Raw genomic sequence first — 25,451 nt, 5'->3', positions numbered from 1 at the left:
ACAAATTAGAAATGTAATAAAGAATTGGAAAACTATTCTCATTGTCGTGAGTTTTAATGAAAAAAAAAATGTATTTTTTACTATGGAGTTTTTAATCTTGATAAAATAAAATGAATAGTAAAATTTTGGGATAATAATAAGCTATTAAAAAAAATAGATAATTTATTCTTTACTTATTTTAACAAAATGAGTTAAAATATTAAGAAATTTTTAGTAAAAAGTATAAGAAATATGGTCAAAGCATTATTAATGAATAGTGTATTTGCTGACTGTAGGGTGCTACAAAATGCTTTTTGCAAATATATACTATGTTCATTAATTGTTTTTTATTAGAATGTAACGAAATTAGCATTTATTTTGCTTTAGAACACTCGTTATAGTTAGGGGATCTAAGAATGGGAGTTAATGTCAACTTTCACTAATAATATTTTAGAAGTGGAAATAACTGTAAAATTGAATTAAATATTGAATCTACGACAAAATTAAAAGGAAAAAAAACTTGCCATGAACTTAAATTTTCCAAAAGATAATTGAGCATGGCGTAATAGGATAAGCTTTCAATATACATTTACTTGTGTGCTTTAGCTTGAATATTAAAAACAATTAATTAAAAAGGTAGAGAAATCAATAAAAATGAAATCTTATTAATGAAGTTAATAACAGATTAAAACCTTTAAATGGTGACATTCCATCTCGTTGATTTTGTTTGAAATTAATTATCGTGAAATATTTTGAAGCAAAATTAGAGAAATTATCTTGCCTTCATTTTAGAGATACCTTTCTCCTGTTGGAAATTTTCAGCTCTTGTCTCCATCAAAATACTGAAAAGAAAAGTATGAGAAAAATAGCAAAATTTAATAATTTAAAGTTCAGGAAGAATAAAATATTAATTATTTTTAACAGAATGTGTTAAATAAATATTATCATTATTAACTGAGATTAAAATTAACACATGAAATCACCCAATAAAAATATTAAGATAAATAATTTTATGAAAATTACATTATTACTATTCATTATTCATTAAATTATAATATATTACTTTACAATAAAGACTTTATTATCAAGTAACTTATGACAATATTAGCATTTAAATTTTAGTTCAGAATACGTAGACAACAATTCTATTCGAATTCGGTTCAGAACGAACACTCGAATCCGGATCTGCAGCTGCACTTGGAACCGTAGATCCGAAACTACAAATTCACTTGTCAAACTCCTGCAGCATCATATCACACCTCCTTCCCTGATTTGACGGTAGGAGCATATCGGCTCACTTCTGCATTTGTGTCTATTCTGAAATCAGTGTTTTCATATTATATTTGTCAAAAGTTATTGACTCTTCTGCATATCCATGACAACCGCCGAGTCTGTGTAAGTGAAAATTTATTAATTACATGTTGTGAGAAAATGGTTGATATTCAGTTTCATGATTTCCCAACTTATTTAAATATTTTCTGGCAAAGCCATATTTTTCAAGAAGCATAAGCCGGTAAAATTTATTATTATTAACTTGCCATTTTCTAGATCATTTAAAACTTTTATCCACTTTTTAGTTTGATTAAATTTTATGTAACGTTATTTACTAAAAATTAAACTGGATATTCCTGTGGGGAGAATAAAAGCGTAAAAGCAAGTGATATCTTCAGGATAAATTACAAAAATGCTATGACGTATTCTTAAAATTGAAGCAAAATCGTTTAAGTGTTGTAAAGTTAGTTGTCGTCCATTTGTTCTTTAATTTTAACAAATTTTATAGTAGATTTTTGTATAATATTTTCAACTGTTATTTAGAATATCTTTCTTCAACGTTACACTTTTTTTTTTTTTTTTGTGTATGTGTGTGTAATATTAAATTCTTACAAGAAATGCTACTTGAATTATTTTAAGAATACATGTTATCTTACTGTGTTCTGATATATGTTTATGCCAACTGCTTACCACTTATTTATAGAAGATATATATGTACGTATAAAGCATCACAGTGACATATAACATTTTTTAAAAATATATAACTGGTTAAAAGTTAATAATATTTTAAATCAACATTATTTGACATAAGATCTTATCTGCAATTTTGTTAATTCTGAGTTATCATTAGATTGTTAGCTAAAGTAGATTTTACACAGAATGTCTTCCTTTATGCGATAACATGAGAAATTTATGCTAATAGCATTTATGATATGTTAATACTTATGAATTGTGAATGATTTAATTTTACAGCCAAAGATTGTTAAATTTATTTATATATTCTTGTTATGAAATCTACTGATTGTATGTATGGTCAGTCATTGTTAATAGAATGTGTCCTATTATGTAATTTTTCTTGCATACAGCTCTTTGCATAAATTGGGATCATTTTATGAGATTCTACATACTATAAATTAATTATTTTTACATATTAGATGACATATAATATTGGAAGAAGGAATTTTGTCATTTTTGATATTCATTATTTTTGTTAACTCTTTTAAGTTTATTCGTCAGTATATATTACTATATTTTAACTCATTTACTTACAGTAGTTGGTGTGAAACATTAAAGTCCAAATTAAAAATTAAGCTTTGGAATTATGTGCGAAATAATCTTTCTTTTATACAAATTAAATACATAAAAATAAACCAAATATCTTTTAGTAAAACTATCTTGTGTTTTTATCAAAACTCAACATGAAATGTTTGCTCTGTAGATAATTATGTCTTTCCACTTTTATTTTTACATTTTGAAAGAACTTTTAGTGGAATGAAGATTCATCAACAACATTCATATAAATGTTGTAAGAATAAGTTTTCATCAAAAGTTCAATTAATAACTTGATTTGATTGATCAAAATTGTTATTATAAAATAAATCACTTAAAAGAGCATGAGCATTTGAATATTATTAATGTAAGGTTCCTACCATTTAAGAAGATACATTTGATATAAAATTAACATTTGTTGGCACTCTAACATGAAAATGAGTATATGTAAAATACTCATGCTTGCTCATGACTGCTTGAAAGTTATATTCAAGTTCTAAATTTTTAACTTGGTTATATTTAAGAACTATTATGATGCTGCATGCATACAAATTATAAAATAGTGATATTAACAAAAAAAGGTGAAATAGATGCATTATTGTTAAAACATAATCAAATGAAGGAAAAAAACTTAAAGGCATTAAGATTGCAGTAGATAATGATTGAAGAGTGCACAACAAAATTTTCATGGTAAATATCATAAATAAAATGTAAAAATATCTAAAGCAAGAGCAATAATATACAAAATAAACACAATCCATAAAAATACATTTTAAATGAATGAATAATAAAATATCAATGCCTATAGAATATAAATGACCTGAGAAGATAGAAACAATTTAAAACTTGATCGAAAGTTTTTAGGAAGGAAGGAATGAGGTTTGTTTTCCGGCGTATGCTCCTGAACGGATTCTTAGCTTGTGCCGGGTTCTTTACTTGTGTTCAACCACATTGAGGAGAAACAGAGGTAAAAGTTTAGTGTGCCCCTTGCTGCGCCAAGGATGCCAAGTTGCCAATAAAGATAGCGGACAAAGTAAACAAATACTTCTGCAGAACAGTTACGATTACCCTTAGTAATCGTAACTGTTGTAATCGTAACTGTTCCGCAGAAGTGTTTGTTTACTTTGTATCAAAATTATTCCGCAATATAATTTTGATTTTTTATTGATAAGTATTGTTTTTTTCAGACCGGCTAGAACAAAAGTTAGAGCATGCGATGCCTGCGGCATCTGTAGAAAGCAACGGGCAGAATTTTTTAACTTAAAAAATAAATAAAAAATCCTACGGCTTTGCTAGCACATTGAACATAAGGACTGGAACAGCACATAATCAATAGAAAAGACAGAATGAAGGACCAGACCAGATCTTTCCATCGATTCTCTCATCCAAATCAATCAATTTCATATTCTCACCATACATCGGGCATACACACTTAGAAGCAATCAAACCATTCTCCATATAAAATTTCAAACAAGCATCCTTTCCTAACTTCATCAACTCGTAAAAAAATATATATTCATATTCCACTCACCCTTCATCCATTCTGCAGGTTCGAAATACTGTTTTCCATCCCATTTACCCGACATCCATTCTTGCACAATTGCCGGCATAACAAATTATCTAGGGAACCAACCATTAGAGCACCAGAAGAATTACGAGAACTGCGAAGAATTCCATTACAGCTGACTTTTAAAATAAGACTGCAGACGATTTCGTAAAGTAAGAATTCAAACGATTTTTTAAAGCGCATACTGACAATTAAAAATTACAAAACAATAAATATTTTCTATTCGTATTCACATGAAAAATAAAATTGCAGTGTCTTATTAGTTGTAAAAAAAACCTTTTAATTATAATAAAGAACAAAATTAAAATCTTTAATCGATATTTTTAATTTAACATTTTTCATATAATAGTTGTAATTCATGTACGACTCAACCATTGTAAAAAGTAGTAAACAAAATAGCATTAGGGTTGCTAGAAGAGCGTTCCGTTGGGTTGCCATATTCGCGACAAACTCGGGAGTTACACTAATCTTCACGTAAACCAAAACGGAATTTAACGTCAACCAAAACAGTCCTTATGTTCAATTTATATAAATCAGTTAAGAGATTAGATTTTTTCCCCCAGTTTATTGCTTTATTTCTTCATTTACCAATTCTTCATATTAATAATTCTTTCATAATTAAAAGTAGTCTATCATTGTTAAGAGAATGAAGTCAGTCAAATATTTCTAAATAGCATAGAATTCATCAGTAGATATTCAATGATAAAAATCAAAATATTACAGTTGTGTGTTCTAATGTGTTTTCTTTTTTTTTTTTTTCTACATGTGTTGAATGGTTTTAATATCATTGGAAATATTAAAGACTTTATCATTCTTAAAACTGCTTATCTGTCATAGCTGAAACAGCAAACATACATTATTTTAAGTAAATCTGCAGTTGTCTCTCCCAGTATTGAATATCCATTTTATCCATTTTTAAACAATTTATAATAAATCATTAAAACTTAAAATAATTTTTCATTTACTAAATTGTTCAAAAAATAATAATTTTAATGAAGAAATTCAAAAAATGGATATATATGTTCCCATTTTATAGAAGAAAAAAAAAATTGTAAGGATTTTATCTATAATAAATATATAATAATTTTTGAAATAAGGAAAAATGATTTATGATAAAAATTTGACATTTTATATAAAAAAAATTGAGGCAGCATGAAATTGTGATTTGAAAATTGTGTCCTGTAATTGTTTTTTAATTGATGTGAATTAAAGAAAATTGAAAGGCTTCAAATTCTTAACAAATAGAGAGGGAAAACTGACATAAACACATGTTGTATTTAATTTAGTATGATGAATTATAATTTTAGTAAAACGAATCTTTGGGAAATGGAAATTTTCCAATGGATAAGTATCTAACAATAAAATTTTTATTATTATACTTTCTTGTTTAATTTGATTATTTTTATTTCAGAACTCTTCTGTTGTGAATGCACACATTATTAAAAATTGTCTCTTATATTTAGAACTTTGAGCGTGTCAAATAATACAGAATATTTTACTGATTTGTCAATGATTTTGCTATAATGCCCAACTTTTCAATAGACAAAATTGTACAAAACTGAAACTTGCCAAATATGCATCAATACCTCCCTAAAAGTCCCTGTGGATATTACTGATGTGCTTTCCATTCTCAGCAACAATTGCTCATGAGAACTTTTCACAAATAGGTCACTGTTGTTTAGTAATTTCATGATATTATGTAAATTTATCTTTACATCTCTCCTCTCATTTGGTTGACATTGTAATAATATACATTTTAATGACAAATGATATTCATATAGTAATAACGTCCATCAATTTGAAATTATTGTCAGAAACAAGTTTTTGTATTTTCTAAAACAATTAGTGAGGTTATTTCTTTATAAGTCTTATATTGCTTTTTACTGGCAATAACTTATATATATTTGTAAGTATAGTGTCATATTTAAAGTTAGGCTCACCATATCAATTGCTTTTGCTTTTATTGCTTTAAGTTTTTATCCCAATTCAGACTTGGGAAAATTTCTGCATTCACTCTTTGCTTACATAATTTTATGCAATAATCAATATTGATTTTGCTTAAATAATTTAACTCACCAAAAGTTGTAGTAGATTGAATTAAATATTTGTTAAAGACGAAGTTATTGGATTTAAAAAGTTTAGAGTATGGAAAAATTTGTTTCTTATAGAAAATTGCTGATAATATATTCTTTTTGGTTCACTGCTATTTTAAGATATTGTATGTGCATTATTATTAAACTTAGTACTGAGTATGATGTTGGCCCAGTGAATAAGGTTCATAGTTTGCATGTGTTTAATTCTTTTATCACTTTTACTGAAGTATCTACAATGTGTTTTAAAACTCTTAAAATCATGTTTTTAAAAACCTTTGCAATTCAAAACTTGAAACTGGAATGATTCGATTCTAGCAGATGATAATTAGTTGGGTAGGTGCTCAATTTTGGCGGGTGGAGTTAATTCTAAAAAGATATTAGTTGAAAGTTAACTAAATGGCATTGAAACAGGGTTCATTTTTAATCTGGGGAAACTGTAATTTTGATGAATTGAAGTTTTATTAGCTGAAATCAAAATTACCCAATTCATATTGGCTGATAATAGGCTAGAAAAATAACTAGAAAAAACTGAAATTGGGGGTTTTTTTTTTATCAGTAAAGATTTAAAACTTGAATTAATTTTGTATAGGAAACCGCACCAATGCACATTTCTCTCTGTCAATAAGTTGTTGGTTGATTCCTACTTGTGAAATTCCATCCAATTTATATTGAACCTTTAAATTGGCAGTTATATGCATTTCAGGCTTTGTTTTAAATTTGTAAGGTTCTTTGAGTCAATATTTTTTTTTTCTGGTTACAGTATGTATTATTCATTGAAAAATTTAAATTGTTATGTATATAGTTATATTTATTGTAGAATAAATTTAAAGCATATCAACAAATTTCATTATCTTTTTTTAATAACACATATTTTATGCATATATATTAAATTTAATTCTTTTTTTCATTTTTTAAAAATATTTTATCATTTAAATTTAATGCCACATTGTTAATAGTATGAGATTTAAATGTTATTATTTTATTGATTGGAATAATTAAATAATTTCTTAAAAAATTTGTCAACTTATTAACAATCATAAATGCATAATAGCAACAAAAATTGAAAAATATTGTTAAGAAATAAAAATCTTAAAAATTAAAATTGGTAGTTTACTTATCTGATCAAAGTTTTGATGCTGAGTTAAATTTTTTGGATTTTATCTTTGAAATTAGCTCTGAATTATATCTTAAGATTTTTTTCTCTTATTAATTTTCAAAATAAAAATATTTCATTTGATTCATTTTTTCTACAATATATGCTATTAAATTTTCAAAACTATATAACATTTCGAAGTTTATATCTCTAATAATATTGGTTCATTTCTGTTTCATAATATATTGCCCATTCAGTTATGTTGGTTTTTACTTTTTACTTTCTGCCTCTGACAGAATTGATTGCCAGGATTGCCACTGATTTGCCAGGATTAATGGTCACTAAATTTTTTAATTAAATATTTTATGAAACTTGAACTTAATGTCTTCCTCAATAAAAAGTTTTTAAAGTTCAAATTTTTATATTATTTAAATCCATACAAATTTAGACGATTTCTGCCATTCCATTTTATGGAATGCATTTTCCTTATTTTCTGTTAGCTGCCCTAAAATTAGTGAAAAAATGAATGGATACGCTTTGCTATTTTGGGCCTTATAATAATATAATTTTTAACCTAAAACAATATATAATTTCCGATTTTTTTCTTTATGTTAATAATATTTTAGGCATAAATTTAAACTTTTTCAGATTCTTCCCAAAATAAATGAAATATATCGCTTTCCTGAAATCTACTTTGCCAACAATGATTTGCATTGAAGACAAGATAGTAATTCATTCCCATTGCAAAACAAACATAAAAAAAATATCTGCAAGTTTAACTGAAACTTTTATTAATGGCATTAGTGTTCTTCCAGAATTCTTATGTTTTTGCATTACATTCGTATTATGTGTAGCATTTTGTTCAGAATTCTTACGATTCTTTTTGGAGAATAGGTTTAAAATTTTTTTTCAAGAATTGATTTATATGGCGAAAAACTGTTGCCGTTAAAAATAAAATACAATATTTTTAAATATTAGGATGACGTAGAAACAATTTTTTGTACTATAATATTTTCGAAAATATCGGAAAAGCTCCAAAATTTTGCTAAATTTTTAATTATAGTTTAAGTGGAAAAACATCACTCCTAGTTTTATATAAAAGTTCCTAAATTTATGCCAAATTTGATAGTTTTAGATCAAATGGTTTGACCTGTAGAGCGTAAACGTTCAAACACACATTCATCTTTACTAGTAATAGAAATCGCACTTAACTACCGGCTTTGCTGGGAATATTGATTACATTTAATTTCAGATACGTCGTTTAGGTATAACTTCTGATTTCGCCAGATACATTAAGCCATTTATTTTAATCAACTTCCTTAAGTTCTGTTTATCTTATATATAACGTTTTTTTAATCAATGCTATATAGTCCCTTAACATCATAGTAAATTCCCAATTTTATTTATTTTTCTTTTCAAATATACAGTAATTTGATTTGTCTAGAAAATTTATCCTATTTCAGTTTTTAAGATATTTTTTGTTGAAATGTTTTATTATTTTTTTATTTTAAAAATAATATTCCAAAGGACTGTATGAAATGAGAAATACTTCAAACAAACATGTTGTAACTCGAGATTCTTTCATTCGATATTCCTGTACTGAAGAATTTATTTTTATTATGTCTGGTAAGTGTATGTTTATTAACTTATGAGTTGTTAAAGAAAAATATGCAGATTCCAGAATACGACTAACGTGTGGAAAATAATAAATTAAGATATATTTGGTACATAAAAGAAATATTCATCTAACATGGGAGAGGCTGTTCTAAAAACACACGAGATATGTATGATATTTAGCCCTTTTTATTCTTATAACCACGAAGCATCTTCAATACATTACAATTTCGATCATCATTCTCATTAATATGTTTGCCTCATTAGGATGCTATTCCTATGCTGTTTGCTCCATTTTGGAGTTATCCCTTAAACCATTTACGAAAGGGGTTTTAGTGTATGCCGTTGAATAGAGGTTAATTTCGTATGCATTAATAACAATAGTTCGTTATCTAAACTCTAACCTGATGAAATTTTAATTAGAAGCCATAAATTATCCCATACAAGCGATTTCTTTTCCGATATATATACTTTTTAAATGTTCTCATTCTTTTAAAAAATATTATTTGTTAGTCCAATCTTATGAAATCCTAATTTTTATTTTTTTAAAAATTCTGCTAGATATGATATTTATTTAAAATTTAAAAAGAAAAAAAGTTTGTCTAAACCTTTATTTTTAGGGCTCAGATTTTATCTTTTTTTTTATGTTTTTGCTTTTTCTCTTTTTGTAACTCTTACAAAAGAGAAAAAAAAAGTGTGTGTGTGTTGAAGACAGTGAAGAGACTTTGTATTTTTAAGTTCGTTTTATTCTCTTGCGGGAGGCAAGCATGATTTATTTACAAGAAGGACCGGACAAGGCACGTCCGCCACAGCAACGTTGCAAAAAAGCAGAAGTCGGGAAGAAAAACGAAATAAATTACCTCTCTTCTTATATAACATGAGATATGGATAGGGAAAATATTTTTTTACAGTGCTAATATATTATATGTATTATTAAGATTCTGATAGGGATTTCTGACGCATGTCAATCACAAGTAGAGGAAACACAGAGATCTTTTAAAAAGAATGTGCTTATTGGACATTTTTCTAGCCCTTCAGCGGAGCGTGAGAATGTGTCGGCGTTTAGCCGATTCAGCAATTTTATAAAGCTTCTCTTGAATGAATTAAGTAGAGAAAGTGGAATTGGATCAAGAAATAAGAGAATGAACTTACTATGGGCTAAATTAAGATAAAACTTTGTAAATTAATTAGTATTGAAATCAGAGTTTAAAATATCATAACATATATATATAATACTTTGTCCTGATTGACAGAGCAACGCTCTGCCTGAGTCACTGTATTTTGGAGAGTGAAATTTCTGAGGCATAATTTTAACATGTTTCCGCCATAATATCAAAGAATATTATTGCGCAAAAAATATTTTAACGCCGTCTTAAAGGTAAATAAAAGTTAAATAAATAAATAATAAAAACTTCTTTTCAATAATACCAGTTTCCTATGACTGAGCGCTTTCTTTAATTTTAATAAATTTTTTAAAAAATTAATTTTGGTCACCGTTTGTAATGATTTTTATTATAATAGAATTCAAAACAATATCTTTGCTTAATCAAATCTATGAGTCGCGAGAATTTACCACTATTAATGTCTTCCTTATCATTTCTGGAGTATTTCTTAAAAGTCTTCTGCGACTTTTGTCGCCGCATTTTACTTTTCTTTTTTCCGTCGGGAGCCTAAAATTTGTATCCAGTCTCAGTTTCTTCAAATGCCTGGAAAGTTTGTGTTTAATTTTGATAGGATTAGAGAGGTTTCTCATTATCAGTTCTCGAATCTGATGCGATCTGAATTAGAACATGCTATGAAAATGAGATTAAATCAACATTTGACATTCTGCTTTTTTCCTTTTCAGTGTGAAATAATAAAATTTTTCAGCATCTGCTCCTAAGTCTATAATTTGATATAATATTTGCATACAAAAATAGATATCGTATCAAAAAGATAATTACTCGAAAAAAATTCTGGCCTACTTCATAATATCTGCTCAGTTAGATATATAACGCTTTTTATAGAAAGCATAACATTTCCCTCTGGATGTAACTGATTCTTTATGAAATTGTAGATCAGAAGAAAGTACGAAACAATTTTTTACTAAATAAAACTTGCGTGCATGTTTAAATAAGTATACTTTTGGATTTTCTTAAAAGAATTGCATATTCTAAAAATAATTAATTGTAAGAATTTTTTTTTTTAATTCTTCCTATGTAATATTTACATTACATCTAAGAATAAATTTTTCAAATTACTGAGAAAACACATTCCAATTCTCTTCATTCTGAAACTTCTTTATTTAAATAAAAAATAACTGAATTCTAGGGTAAATATATTTGTTATTTATTTGAGAGTAAAACGACAATGCTTGAATATTATTATTTCGGTGTAAAGTAAGCTTCCAGATATTTTATTAAAGCGAACGGATCAATCCATATTACTTTGTGTTTGCGGAAAAAGTGATATAACTTATTTTTACTTGCCAAATAAATAATATATTCTGCTTGTAACTTAAAAAAAAATCAATCGACATATTTTCTTCAAAATCTTATCTTAAGCATCAAAGAATATATAAAACTAAAGAAAGAAAATTTTGATTTAATATATTTTATTATAACACTCTTATATGAAGTATTCCTAAAGCATATAACAGATTTACAAGCAGATATAAATTTATAAACAATATTTGAGTTCTTAAAAAAAAAAAATTTCTTTTAATCTTGTATTTTCTGCAAACATTATTTTTGCTTTGCAAATGCAATATATCTGCAAACATATATCCTGAAAATGGATTTTCATCAATGTCTAAAAGTGCACATATTTCTTCGTCCCAGTTCAATAAAGCGCTTTACAGTCAAAACACTCTGAAGTCCCTTACGTAGAAGCGATAATATTAAAGCAAAAATGCTTTAACCTCAATGGAATCGAACCCCCACCCCCCATGAAACCCGCCAATTCATGGATAAAATGACGGGAAGGAACATATCCCTGAGAAAAACTTTCTACTCTGCCGTTTTATCTATCAAGGTCAATTGCCCTTTTTTTGCTGAGAGACATTGCAACCCCTCCAAACCCCTCTTCTTTCTCGCCCCTTCCTATGAACGAACCGCAATTCTGAGTGTTGTGCTGCAGAAAATAGCAAATTCCTCATAATCGTTCGAGAACGGGATTAATAGGGGCGTCAATGAGAATAGCTGGATCCACAATTTCGTTCGTGAACTAACGACATTTACTGAAAATTGTGACTTGGTTCATTGCGTTCACTTCGAACGGTAATCTTTCGTTCGGTAACCAACCATCTCTTGTAGTTATTGTTGCGGAGAAAGAAGTATGGTGAATATATTTCGGCTTTGTATGAGATAAAGTTTTCTAGTCTTTTTTGTATTAATTTTAATATATTACTATAAAGATGTCTAATGCGTTAGCGATTGTAAAAGTAAATACACTAAAAATAGGTTCAATGTTTCTGTATTTTCATTTCCAAGTGACGAAATCACTAGAACATGGATCTCTGCAATAAAGCGGGAAAATTTCGTACTAACCAAACATAGTAAGGTAAGTCTGATTTCTTTCGAATAATTTTTAATTAGTTAATCCTTTTGAACTGCGAAATGTTTAGAATGAACTATCACTCCATTTATATTTTCTTATTTTTGTTTGCTTTACATTTAGTTACTTATGCTTCCAAATACTTTGTTTTTGTTTGCTTGAGCTAATAAAAATTTTCTTTGTTTTATCGTTACTTCTCATTGTCTTTTATTTGTTCTTAGTATTTAAAATTTGTTTTGATTCTATATCTTTTGATTATACTTCTCATAAATGCATTTTTAAAAAAAAAAAAAATCTGATTTAGGCCTAATTTTTGTTTTGTATTTGTAGGTTTGTGCTAAATCTTTTTTCAAGAAATGAATTTTTAACTGTGAGAAAAGCCTTTAATGTTAGTGCAGGAGAACTTATTAAAGTACCACTGGATTGTAAAAGGTAAATTTTTGTAAAAATATCACAAAAATTTTATGAAGCTCTTAAGTGCTTTCTTGTTAGTATGCTCTTTATACAGTGGCTCAAACATTTGAAAGTACACTTTACTTTTACTTGATAAATCCGACTTTCAATATAAATAACACATTACGGAGAAGTACAACCATTGTTTTTTATTTTTACACGTAATAAATGGTTTAATTTAAAGTAAAAACGAAGAAAGATCAACGAAAAATTTCGAAACTGAAAAGTTTCAGAAGCATTTTAAATAAATATATCCAGATTTTTGTCTCAAAAAATTGAGAATAGACCTATGAATTTTTTGTAATATCTCCATAGAAAGAAAGTGGCAGTATTTAATTGCTAGTCTTGGCTTTTATAATGGCCACTAAATGTGGTACCAATTCGACCAATTTTTGGTGGTATCTGAAGATATTTTATCCTATTCTTCTTGCAACATCTGTTTTAAATGGGTTTTGTTTCTAATTTTGTGTTTTTGGACCAACTTTTCGAGTATGGCCCACGAATATTCAATGATATTGATGTCAGCGAACTGTTGTAGTGTGTGTTATTGCTATTTACAATGAAAAATACATCACATTTTGATGTTATATGCATTCTGTTTGAGGTCAGTGTCTTGCTGAAAAATGAAATTTCTGTCTAAACCCAAATTTTTAGAACTTTTCTTTAGATTGCTGCAAAGTATATCCAAGTAAACGATATGGTTTATAATTCCAGATATAAGAACTAAACTTCCTACCTTGGATGAAGCCATAAATCGTATCTGGAGTTACCACCATGTTTAACAGTAGGATGTAAATTTTGTGAATCCAAAGCAGTATTAGGTTTTCTCCATGTGGTGCGACGGTTGTTACTGTCAAAAATGTTGACTTTTCTTTCATTCGTAAGTATAACTTTCCCCAAAAGTTATTGGTCTTCAATTGATGATTTTTTGCAAAATCCAAATGCTTTTTCTAAATTTACAAGCTGATGTAAGGTGAAGATGAAGGTTTCTCTCTAACATTTCGACTTTTATATCCAGCTTGTCTAATTATATTTTGCTCAATTTCAGCACTTACTCTTCTGCCAACTGATTTTAGAAATTTCAGCAGCAAGTTGGATGAACCATATTATCACAGTAATCTAAAAGAAAGTACTAAAAATTAGGCTTTAGATAGAAATTTCATTTTCCTGCAGGGCAATAAACCCACAAACACAGCACATGACTTCAAAATGTAGTGTCTTTTTCAATGTAAACACACTACCACAGTATCCCAACATCAATGTCATTGAATATCTGTGGGCCACACTTGAATTGGTAATTTGAAAACACAAAAATAGAAACAAACTCCATTTAAAACAAATGTTACAAGAAAAGGAGAATAAAATATCTTTAGATACCGCCAAAAATTGGTCAAATTGGTACCACAACATTTAATGACCATCACAAATGCCAAAAGACATGCAACTGAATATTGACACTTTCCTTCTATGCGAGATGTTACAAAATTTCATTGGTGTATTCTCTGCATATGTTTATTTAAAATGATTCTGAAACTTTTTCAGTTTAGAAGTTTTTGGTCGATTGTTCTTTATTTTTACTTCTAATTATACCATTTGTTATGTGTAAAAATAAAAACATGTTTGTACTTCTCGGTAATATGTCATTTATATTGAAAGTCGGATTTATCAAATAAAAGTAAGATGTACTCTCAATTGTTTGAGCAACTGAATAAAAGTTTAAAATCATCTAATGAAATGTTAAATATAATTTTTAATTATGTTTATCTTGGCTATAGACTGTAGCATATTGAATTTACATTTTGTTCTAGAATATTATGTGAAAAAAGTTATAAATAGCTTTATAAACTGAATATAAATTGCAGGCTCATATAGATTTAGAAAATTTAGTTTCCATCTGTTTATCTATAAATCATTATATTATATATAAAACAATTTATATTTATTATTATATTTAAACATAAAAATTTTTAAATATCATCTTTAGTATATCATTAACATTCAAACTTTACTTACAAAAGAATGTGACAATTGCAAAATATCTGAAGCTTTAAAAAATGAATAAAAATAATAATAAAAAAAATTGCTGTTTTTAAATCAGTTTTTCATATATTGTAAAGTTAACTTATTAATTCATTTAAAATATTATATTACTTGAGTTATAGTAAAAATAATTACTTTAGATATTCCAACTTATAATATCAAACTATTTGTTTTTGATAAATATTTATGTTGATTTTAAATTTTATTATTTAATGCATGAAATGTTTTTTTTTATTTAATACTGTCCAACATATTTTAACTTTCAGTTTAAGTATTAAGAAGACATATATTCTGTAGTAAAAATCTTGTTTTAAATAAAGTACTAAAAAAATTTATCTCTTAAAGAATTTCATTTTTTTTATTCTAGGCTTGTACCTGGTGCTGCACCTACAGTTTTTCTGAATTTACCCTCATATTATTTCTGAGAATCCTCAACTTCAAATTGAGACTTAACACTTAAAGAAATGGAAAACTTAAAAGCATCTATAAATAGTGCTCTTGAATATAAATAAATCTCTTTGAATATAAATAAAAAAAAAATCAGTATTTGTTGAAGTTATCTATTCCTAGTAAATCTTTTGGCACCATTAAAATCACGAACTCTGAAACAGATGATTAACTCTCAGGATTATGATCTGAGCTCTTTAACTGCTTTCTCTTCCACTTTGAAGTGAAACCAGTAGACATTTCAAATTTAGAAGAAAGCCTTCCTGTTTTAATGTATCTTGCAGGATACTGCATTTTTTTCTGTTTTAATAAAAACTAAGGGCAGTCACTGTCTGTAGATTTAGATAGAGTGACTCTTTTTTACAGAAACATTTTAATTGCAGTACTATTCAATTTTGCAGTTTTTAAAAAATATGTGGTGAATATATGTCTGGATAATTCTTAAAGATTTGTGAACAAAAAAAAAAAAAATAGTTGCTTGCATTATGTATGCTGTTCTAGAAGAAAATTAATTCTGTAGTGGAGCATGTGATGAAGTCATTGGTTAAATTCTACCTGGAAAGTTGTTTTGCTACACAAATATATTTTTGAATTATTATGTTAAGGAAGAAAATGATGATTTATCAAAAGCTTTAGTTCAGAAAAAAAAATATCTCCAAAAAGAACTAAGAAAAAAAGAAAGGGGAAAATGTTTTTAAATTACCACCTTGAAAAAGAGCACTGGTGATAAAAATATTTCATGTTCTATTTTCATGCATAACAATATCAGTTTAAATTGTTAATTGGCTTTTATCATAATTTTTCTTTTGATATTATAATTAATTTTATTTATATATTTGTATTTTAACTTCATTTAATATTATAACTATTATTATTTGTTTGTGTGAAATTAACAATAAAGTTTCAAAACAAAATGTATTTTGTTATTGTCTCTTGGAAAATAAAATATATGATTCTAATAGTGTGTATTTTTTTATTGTGTTTTCATATTGAATGGAAATTAAATATAAATGCAGTGAAGTCAGATGCAATAAAAGCTTATTTGTTAATTGTATGGAGTACTACTATATTAATTGACAACAATTATTTATATGAGTGTAATGTAAATTTTTTCATTAACGAAATTATTTAAAGTAAACTTATTAAGATTTTACATTTAAAATTTTATAAGTAGTTTGCCAGAAGTAAACAATTATATGTTGAATAAAATACATGTTTACTATATACCTGCCACTATAGCTAAAATAAAGAATTAAAATCATTTATAAAAACTTTTATTTATTAATTTAGTTTTAAGCTTTAAAAAATATTTTCTGGAAAAAAATGAAACGAATTTTAACAATTTTTAATAAAATATAAAAAAAAATCTCCATTAAACAAGAAGAAAATAATCAATATCCCCAAGTTATCTATTTAATAAATTTCCATGGTAGTTCAAACTTTAGAAAATTCGAAAGTTATATGTTCAATAAGCTAATGAGTACCTGAAGTTTTTCTACCACGCAGTTTCTTTCATTCAAGGAGGAAAAAATAAGTTTCTTTAATTTTATGGAAGATAAATATATTAAAATTAAGAGTAGTAACTTTTCTTAAGTGAATTTAAAATATATATAAAGATGAAAGAAGAAGGCGGAATTCTGCCTCATGCAGACAATCGCCCACCTTATGTGACATGAACAAGTTTTGAGACCTTGTTTTACAAAGGTCGCGTATGGACATCCAGACCGAGGACTGGTTTTGCTGAAGATTGAGCATGTTCAGAGGGCATTCAGTCGCGTAACTCTGTTTTCATATCCCTGAATATAGTGAACTCAGAGAACTGTAAATAATATTCTTGTGTTTTACATAAATTTCAGTTCTAATTAATTTCCAAAGTTTTGTCTTAATTTAGCCCATAATAACTTCATTCTAAAATATTCTTTTATTTCCAATTCTACTGTTTCTACTTAATTAATTCGGGAGAGGCTTTGTAAAAATGCTTACATTTGCACTTCCACATGCTCCGCGTGACGGGATAGAAAAATGTCCAGTAAGCACGTTCTTTTTTAAATGATCCCTGTGTTTCTCTTATTTTTGATTGACATGCGTAAGAAATTGCTATTAGAATCTTGAAAATATATTAGCACTATGAAAAAATATTTTCACTATCAATATCTCATGTTATGTAAGACGAGGGATAATTTATTTCTCTCTCTTCCCCACTTCTGCTCTTGTAGTAGGGGACGTTCCTTGTCCGCGCCATCTTGTAAATAAATCATGCCTGCTTCCCGGGAGAGAATAAATCGAATTTAAAAATGCCAAGTCTCTTCACTGTTTATCGCACCTGCATTCTGCTTCACATAAAAATGCTTATATATATGTCTGTGGATGTGTCTTAATCTATTTTAAGTCTTAATTAATTTCCTAGTTTTTATTTTAATTTAAGCTATAGTAATTCATTGTAAAATGTTCTTTTATTTCCTGATCCAATATCCACTTTTTTTAATTAATTAAATATTCACACCTTCTGTAAAACTGCTGAATTCAGCAGAATATCATGCTCTGAGCGAAGAGATGAAAATCCCTAATGCTTACAACATTGTTTTAAAAATACCTAAATTTCCCTTTTTCTAAATCTACACGTGTCAAAGAAATCCCATAGTAAAATTATCAAAAGGAAAAATTTCTGGCTCTTCTGCTCTTGTGTCGCAATGTAGACCGACTTGTCTTACCGCTTTTTATTTGTATAAATTATACCTCCGGGATGAAATAAATCGAAGTTTTAAAATTTTCAAAAGTTTCTTCTATTCGGCCAAGTTACTGCTTAAATATGTTTACATATATATATGTAAAACATATATTTTGAACAGTTTTGTGGACGAAGAGAGAGAAGACATTTTGAATTATTAAACTTCGCTTTTATTCCATCCCAGGAGGTATAATTTATGTACAAGCAGGAAGCAATGAGGTACGTCTATCTACAGCACGACACTAGAGCAAAAAAAAAAGGCAGAAATATTTCCCCCCGGTGATTATATATTATGAGATTCTGATCGGGATTTCCTTACATGTGCCGATTTAGAAAAGGCGAACATAGATATCTTTTAAAAAAATTTGCTGAACTTGAGAGATTTTTATCCCTTTACTCGGAGCGTGGAAACCGCTTATTTAAGTATTTTTACAGAGCTCGTGTAGCATTAATTAAATAAGAATAGTGGAATTGGTTCAGGGAATAAAAGAACATTTTATAATTTAGCCAATATGGGTTAAATTAAGATAAAAATTAAGAAATTGATTAGAATTTAATTTAGATTTAGAGATATCATTAAATATATTTATATATACTCATTCAAATGAATCGGACATTGGTTTGTGTGTTCTATGATTAAACACCTAGAAGTCAGGAATATGTAAATCAAAAGTGTCAATCAGAATAGAAGTGCTATAACCATTAATGAAAAGTGGCTATTGCAATATTAGTGCTATAATTGTCACATATTTGAGCAACATTAGATTTTTAAAGCTTACAAATATCGTGTAATATAATAAGCATAATAATGTATCAGAATGATTGAGACGTTATTAATTAAATATATATATATATGTTACCGTTAAAGTATATAATGCAGTTATTTCATAGAATACCTAGTTATTCCATGAAATAAATGATCGTATCCGTTAAAGTGTGTAATATGTTATTAATTTGACACTTTAACTAGTTATTCTATGAAATAACTAGGTATTCTATAAATTAACTAATGAGAGACAATTAAAGTGTAAAATAAACAATTGATCTAAAATGAAATTAAACTAATGATAGACAATTAAAATGAAAAAGAAGCAATTTATCTAAGTTATGCAGCATATAAATGGTATTTATGGAAACGTACCATAAAATCCTTTGTTACAACAAGGATTACTAAAATGATACTTGGAATTATAAAGAACATTATTTCTAAAACAAAAACATTTTTTGTTGACACACTGGGTTTTACACGAACATTTTTTAAATCCCTGACCAGTACCTAAACTTTGAGTTGTAGCAACCGACCGGAGCGATATTTCTAAATCCGGTACTTCTTCGATTTTAATTAATTTTTGTTCGCAGACACTGAACTGGGATCGGGAATATAATTGTTTTATGCGGCCATTTCTTGTGCCCAATTGGAAAAATCCTTCTTCGGTTATTTTTATGATGATAGCTAAAATAGATTTGGCATCACCTTTTCCTCTATCAACTTCAGGCACTGGGATACGGACGGTAAACCACACAGGCTTCAGAATGAGATTTATCCGACATTAATTTCATCTTTTTCGGCCTGGAATAGTTCATAAATGCAGTAGGGGTGGAAGGTAAATGTATTTGTCGTGCGAGATATATGATGTAGATTATTTTACACTTTAACGGGCACGATCAGTTACTTCATGGAATAACTAGGTATTCTATAAAATAACGGATTTCATACTTTAACGGTAACATATATATAAGATTATTTTGAACTTTATATTAGTTCAATTTGGAATGTCCCTTTGGCGGCGGCGTTCCAAAGAGATTTTATTGTATAATTTATTTTAATCATCTGATATTTTTTCTTTCAGATTTCTTCTATATCTCATTTTAGCAGTCATTTATTGGATGCTTTCGACTGCACGAACCCTCCTGGTGGGAGGATCCTAAGGAGGGAAAGATGCATATAATCAACTGAACATATACCAGCCATATTCATCAGCCAAAATTCATAGATTCAAAAGATTTAAAGCGGAATAAACATGGAAGGTTTTCCTATTACAACTCTTGAAGAAATGGCAATAAGTAAGATCAGTACACTTCTTTCAAGCGATACGGATATAAATCAGTTCAGGAATAATTCGTGGCGTTCTGATATGAAGTGGAAAAATTTATTAAAAAGGAAAATATCCGACTTATTGCTACCTCCTCACTTTCATAAAAGAATGATTGGAATGGCAAACCGTATTTATATGTTTTTCGAACAGATAAATGCAATCCACGATGGAATTAGACCATCGTTCGGTGGACCGTGTCAGTGCTTGGATGGAGTTCTGCAAAGCTATGTTTTTGACACATCAGACAGTATGTTTGATGAAAGAAAAATCATTGAAAGTCTTGTTGTAGACGAGCGAATTGATGCGGCGTTTAGATTCATTCTAGTCAGCTTATACTTTCTGGAAGATAGCCGAGTACCTCTCCTGCGGCATTTGCTCGCGCAGATACCTACACCATCCGATCAGCTGCAAAACGAGGAAAATTCCAGAACTCTTGTCGTGCGCATTCGCAAACCCTCCCGTTTCCGACGACGCAGAAGGCATTAACCCTTTGAATCGAAGAGGAAACTTGTTGGTCGATTAGAGTTCAGTATTGTACAGTGATTACTTTATTCTTTCCTTTTGAAGATTGATATATTTGAATTTATAAATGAAAAAATTCTTTTGAATATTGATATGAATTTATAAAATGAGTGGAATCAGGAAATGAAACTCTGATTCAGATAACTCCAGTTAATTTTATTCCATGCATGTATGGTGGCATTTGTATTAACAACCTGAAGCGCAGGTTGAAGATGGTAACAAACATTACTGCATTCTTTTCTTTTGAATTGATATGAATTTACAAAATAACTAGAATTAGAAAATGGAAATTTGTTCAGAAAACTCCTGTTCATTATACCCCATGCATGTTTGTTGGCTTTTATATAAATAATCAGAAACATCGATTGAAAATGGTATGACTGTCACTTTATTCTTTTCTTTTGAAGATTGATGTGAATTTATAAAATTAATGAAATCAGAAAGTGGAACTCTGATTCAGATAACTTCAGTTAATTTTATTCCATGCGTGTTTGGTGGCATTTGTATCAAGAACTTGGAGCACAGATTGAAGATGGTAACAACCATTATTTCATTCTTTTCCTTTGAATATTGATGTGAATTTATAAAATGACTAGAATCAGGAAATGGCACTCTGATTCAAAAAACTCCAGTTCATTATACCCCGTACCTGTTTGTTAGCATTTGTATAAAGAACCTGAAACACTGATTGAAAATCGTATAACGCTTACTTTATTCTTTTCTTTTTTAAGACAGATGTGAATTTATAAAATGACTAGAATCAGAAAACGGAACTCTGATTCAGAAAACTCCAGTTCATTATTCCCTATGCATGTTTGTTGGCATTGGTGTATACGAAACCTAGGACACCGATTGGTGTTCAACAATTTCAGTAAGAATTCTAGTTAATCATCTTTGTGCTTTATGAATAAAGTTTTGTGTCTTTTTTTTTTTTTTTTTTTTTTTGTTATTTGAAGAAAACAGTATGGAGGGCAGGATCCTCTATGAAATTTCACATCGTCATATTTCCATTAAAAATGGCCAATCGAAATATAGCATGAAATATATTAAGATGAGGAACATTTCCAAGCTAATTTTCTTTGAGAGCAAATAATATCATTTTCTCTTATGTTAATATTCATCGTGTCATTAATGCTTGTTATTCAGTTTGATAATATATGATGATCTGTGCAAATATATTATGATCTTCTTGTTTTCAAGGTTTTTTTTTATATTCTAAGTTAATTGTCTTGTAGTACAATCAGTTAATAAATGTAAAAGTTATTCGTTGAAAACAATTCTATGTCTATCATTATTTCTAACTAACACAGTGAGGGTGATGAGCTCCGGGACAGTATATAATATTTTAGCTTGCAGTCTTCTTTAATAGTTTAACAAGTATATATGGTGCTGATTACATGGCATAATTTGTTCTCTTCTTCATGATATTTTACTTCAAAAAATGATAAATGCCATCGCGACAAAACAATACGTTTATTTTGTTTCAAAAAAGGATATAAATTTATTGTTTTCTCACGATGGCTTCCGGTTGTTATGCAATTGAGTTGGCCACCAATTGGTCTAATGGGATTATTGGTCAATTAAAATCGGAATTAAATATTTACCGTAATTGGGTTTTAATGGCTTCTTCGTTAAAATGTTTTTTAACTTCCAATTTTAATAGATATATAATTCATAATATTTTAGAATCCTTGCACTGTTCTTAACTCTTTAATTTTGTAGTATGCGTTTCCCTGATTTTCCATCCAAATCTTTACACATTCAGTTATCAAGCAAAGAACAGCTGTCTTTAAGAATGGGTGACTTATAATCTTTTTTTTTTTTTTTTTTGTCGTTGCTGAATTGTAAACTCAAATTTTAATTGTAAGTTCTACAAAATTTTAAAATGTTTATTGAATGCAGGCTCTATATTCATTATCGAAAAAACCGAATATTCCGAATTTGATCACAATAATGGTGAAAAAAAAAGCCAATATGTTATATTAGTAGCAACAATGAAACTATTTCAATTTTATTTCCTCGATTAAATGCATTTTTATTTGTCCTCTAATAAAAATGCATGTTCTCTAACATGCGGTTAAATGCATATCTTCAGGTAGTGGTAAAGTTATTGGATTGTAACTTGTACCTGCAGTCTAGAGAAAGATTGTAAATGGAAATGAAGTGGGAAGGCATTTACTATTAGTGGTTGTTTTAAACTTCAGTTAATATTAGTGGATAATCTCCGCATGTGGTGACCATATATGACTTAAAACGCCAAAATGATCCACCAATCCTACTACTACAAGTTACTACCTACTACTATGCATTATACATTTGTTATATTTCTTTTTTTTATTTGTCTTCGGTAGCTAATTAAATTTTATTTTTTAAATTTTAATTATGAGCTTTTTACCGGTGTAACGCCACTTTTGGCACACACCTAATCATCATCAGAATACATTTGTTATATTAATAGTCACCTTATGCGAAATTTTCCTGAAATGTTGGTTATATTATTATATTCCAAGATTCTGCCAAATTGACAACCATTATAGCTGTATTGCTTAAGTTCTGTCAATTGTATACACGAACTATTCTAATAATGTTATTAAAATCGGAAAGGTCCAATTCATTTCTAAATTTCGCGGTATAGTAAATTCACTTTTTTATTCGTCTTATAAACAACATAGATATTCAACAGAATCATTCTTTTTTAATTTTCAACAATGAAAGAAACTCATGCTATCAAATATATCCAAAACGATTTTGATTTCATTAACAGCAATGAATATATTGTGAGATATACTGAAAAACATGTTTAAAAGTTAATTAAAATTAGACTAATGAATTTGACTGTAACTGAATTGACGTAACTGAAAAAATATCTATTAAAACCGGTGTAAAAATCATTTTTTGGAAGGAGGAATATCTTCGAAAGTTATCGCAATCCCCCACCTTTCAAAATTTAGCTGATTTTTCAATTAAAATTTGAATTTAAATTTTTAAAAAATGCTCCTAGGCACACATTTTCCACTCTCCAAAGTATATATGTGACAAATTTAGTAGATCCAGGTAAATGTATGGCCTGACTAGAAGAATTGAGATTAAGACAAAGGTACAGTCTACACTTTCGACAAGAAATAGAGGAAATAAGAAACAGAGAATAGCATATAAAATTATTTTTTTTTCTAGCTTGAATGTGCATAGATTTCACAAATTGAAAATTAGTATCAAATCGTTGGCAGTGCTTTTAAGAAAATGGACGGTAATTTCGTACTTGACCTGCAAATAAAACTTGTTACTGAGAATAAAACGAGAAACTGAGAAAAAAACTTTTAAATGTAGAATAGGTGTTGTTTTTACATGTTGATTTCATGTTCGTACATAGAAAGATATATTTAGATATCACAGTAAATGAATTAGAATGGAATAAAATATAATCTAAACAGGTTTTCGAACTTAGTAGTTTCGAATTAAACTGAATTTGAAATGGTAGACATTCATGGTTGTGTATCAGATGCGCTCAGTCGCATTTGCATTCACTCATTAACTAGTACCATTTGCGCTCAAGTATAAAAGTTGTTGCCACATTATAAACTTTATTTTTGTCTATACGATTTGGCTTATTGACGACATTCTATATATGTTTATCAATCAATATCAAGTTAGTTAGTTAGTCGGTTTTTATGGCGCAAGGACCAGATTTGATCATTCTGTGCCAAACATTTGTTAAACATGGCTTTCGTGTTAAAAAGGAAATCATTTTAAGAAAAAGATACAATTAAATCAATTTCAGACTAAGAATGATACTCTGTGTCGCAGATAACGGAATGAAGATTCCGTGGGAAAATGCTAATGATCCTAAACATTTAACTTTTGAAACGAGCGACTTATACCACGTTTCTGAAGAACGTTGGAAATAATAAATGAAACCTGAGAAATTTGCTTCAAAAATTTATTAAATAGGAACACGACTATGGTTTTGCTATACGGAAGACATTAAAAAATTGATAATTTTGATGTACATAATACAAATTCAGTTTAATAAACTGAAGTATATTTTTCAGTTTAATCAAGATATAATTTTTATATCTTGCTTGTAACTTTATTTTTATTTAATAGTATAAAATAAAATATGTTGAAAATTTTTTAAATTCAAATTTAAATGGCTATCTATAATGTTTTGTTTTTAGTGATATTTTATAATTATATACATTATTCCCCATATTAATACTTTTTTGAAATAATAAGCGTTCTGGCTAAAATAAGACAGGTACTATATTAGTAATTTTGAAAATTAACGTTGGTTAATTAAAAAAACATATATTCACTAAGAAAGTTAAATATCTCTGAAATTCGTTCAAATCTCAAATATATTACCTCATTTTATTCTAAGTACGAAAACCTGGCTAAGATCTGCATTGAACTGTCCAATGGATCGTGGATGTTATTAAAGCTGCCTAAGAAAAATCACCGTTTCCTTTCGCTTCCTAAATTAAAAAAGAAAAATAATATCCCACCAGTAATACATTCAACCTGATTTTATGCCATCTTGGGATTGAACTACAAGTTGCCATCAGCAAACCGAGACAACTAAACACATTTCTTAATTAACGTTGCCATTCTAAAAATAAATAAAAATATTAATACATATTCAACATCTTCCCACCTTTTGATTATAAATAATACTCAAAACATAAAACTACTGGTTAAACACAATTAAGAGATTCAATTGATGGACACTTTATACAAATTTTCAATT

At 28.0% G+C, this 25,451-nt stretch overlaps 2 long non-coding RNA genes across 2 annotated transcripts; both read left to right on the top strand.

Moving 5' to 3' along the window:
- Nucleotides 1-1,226: 1,226 nt before the first annotated feature.
- Nucleotides 1,227-21,725, top strand: LOC129989395 (uncharacterized). Its single transcript, XR_008785766.1, has 2 exons — nt 1,227-1,374; nt 19,940-21,725. It is a non-coding gene; the product is annotated as an uncharacterized LOC129989395 (long non-coding RNA).
- On the top strand, nt 11,648-16,142 carry LOC129989396 (uncharacterized). Its single transcript, XR_008785767.1, has 3 exons — nt 11,648-12,427; nt 12,752-12,853; nt 15,282-16,142. It is a non-coding gene; the product is annotated as an uncharacterized LOC129989396 (long non-coding RNA).
- Nucleotides 21,726-25,451: the final 3,726 nt, after the last annotated feature.

The sequence above is a fragment of the Argiope bruennichi genome, chromosome 10 (genome assembly GCF_947563725.1).
Source record: "Argiope bruennichi chromosome 10, qqArgBrue1.1, whole genome shotgun sequence".
Taxonomy (NCBI): Eukaryota; Metazoa; Arthropoda; class Arachnida; order Araneae; family Araneidae; genus Argiope; species Argiope bruennichi.
The sequence above is the reverse complement of the archived record's forward strand: the minus strand, read 5'-3'. Positions and strand labels throughout refer to the sequence as shown.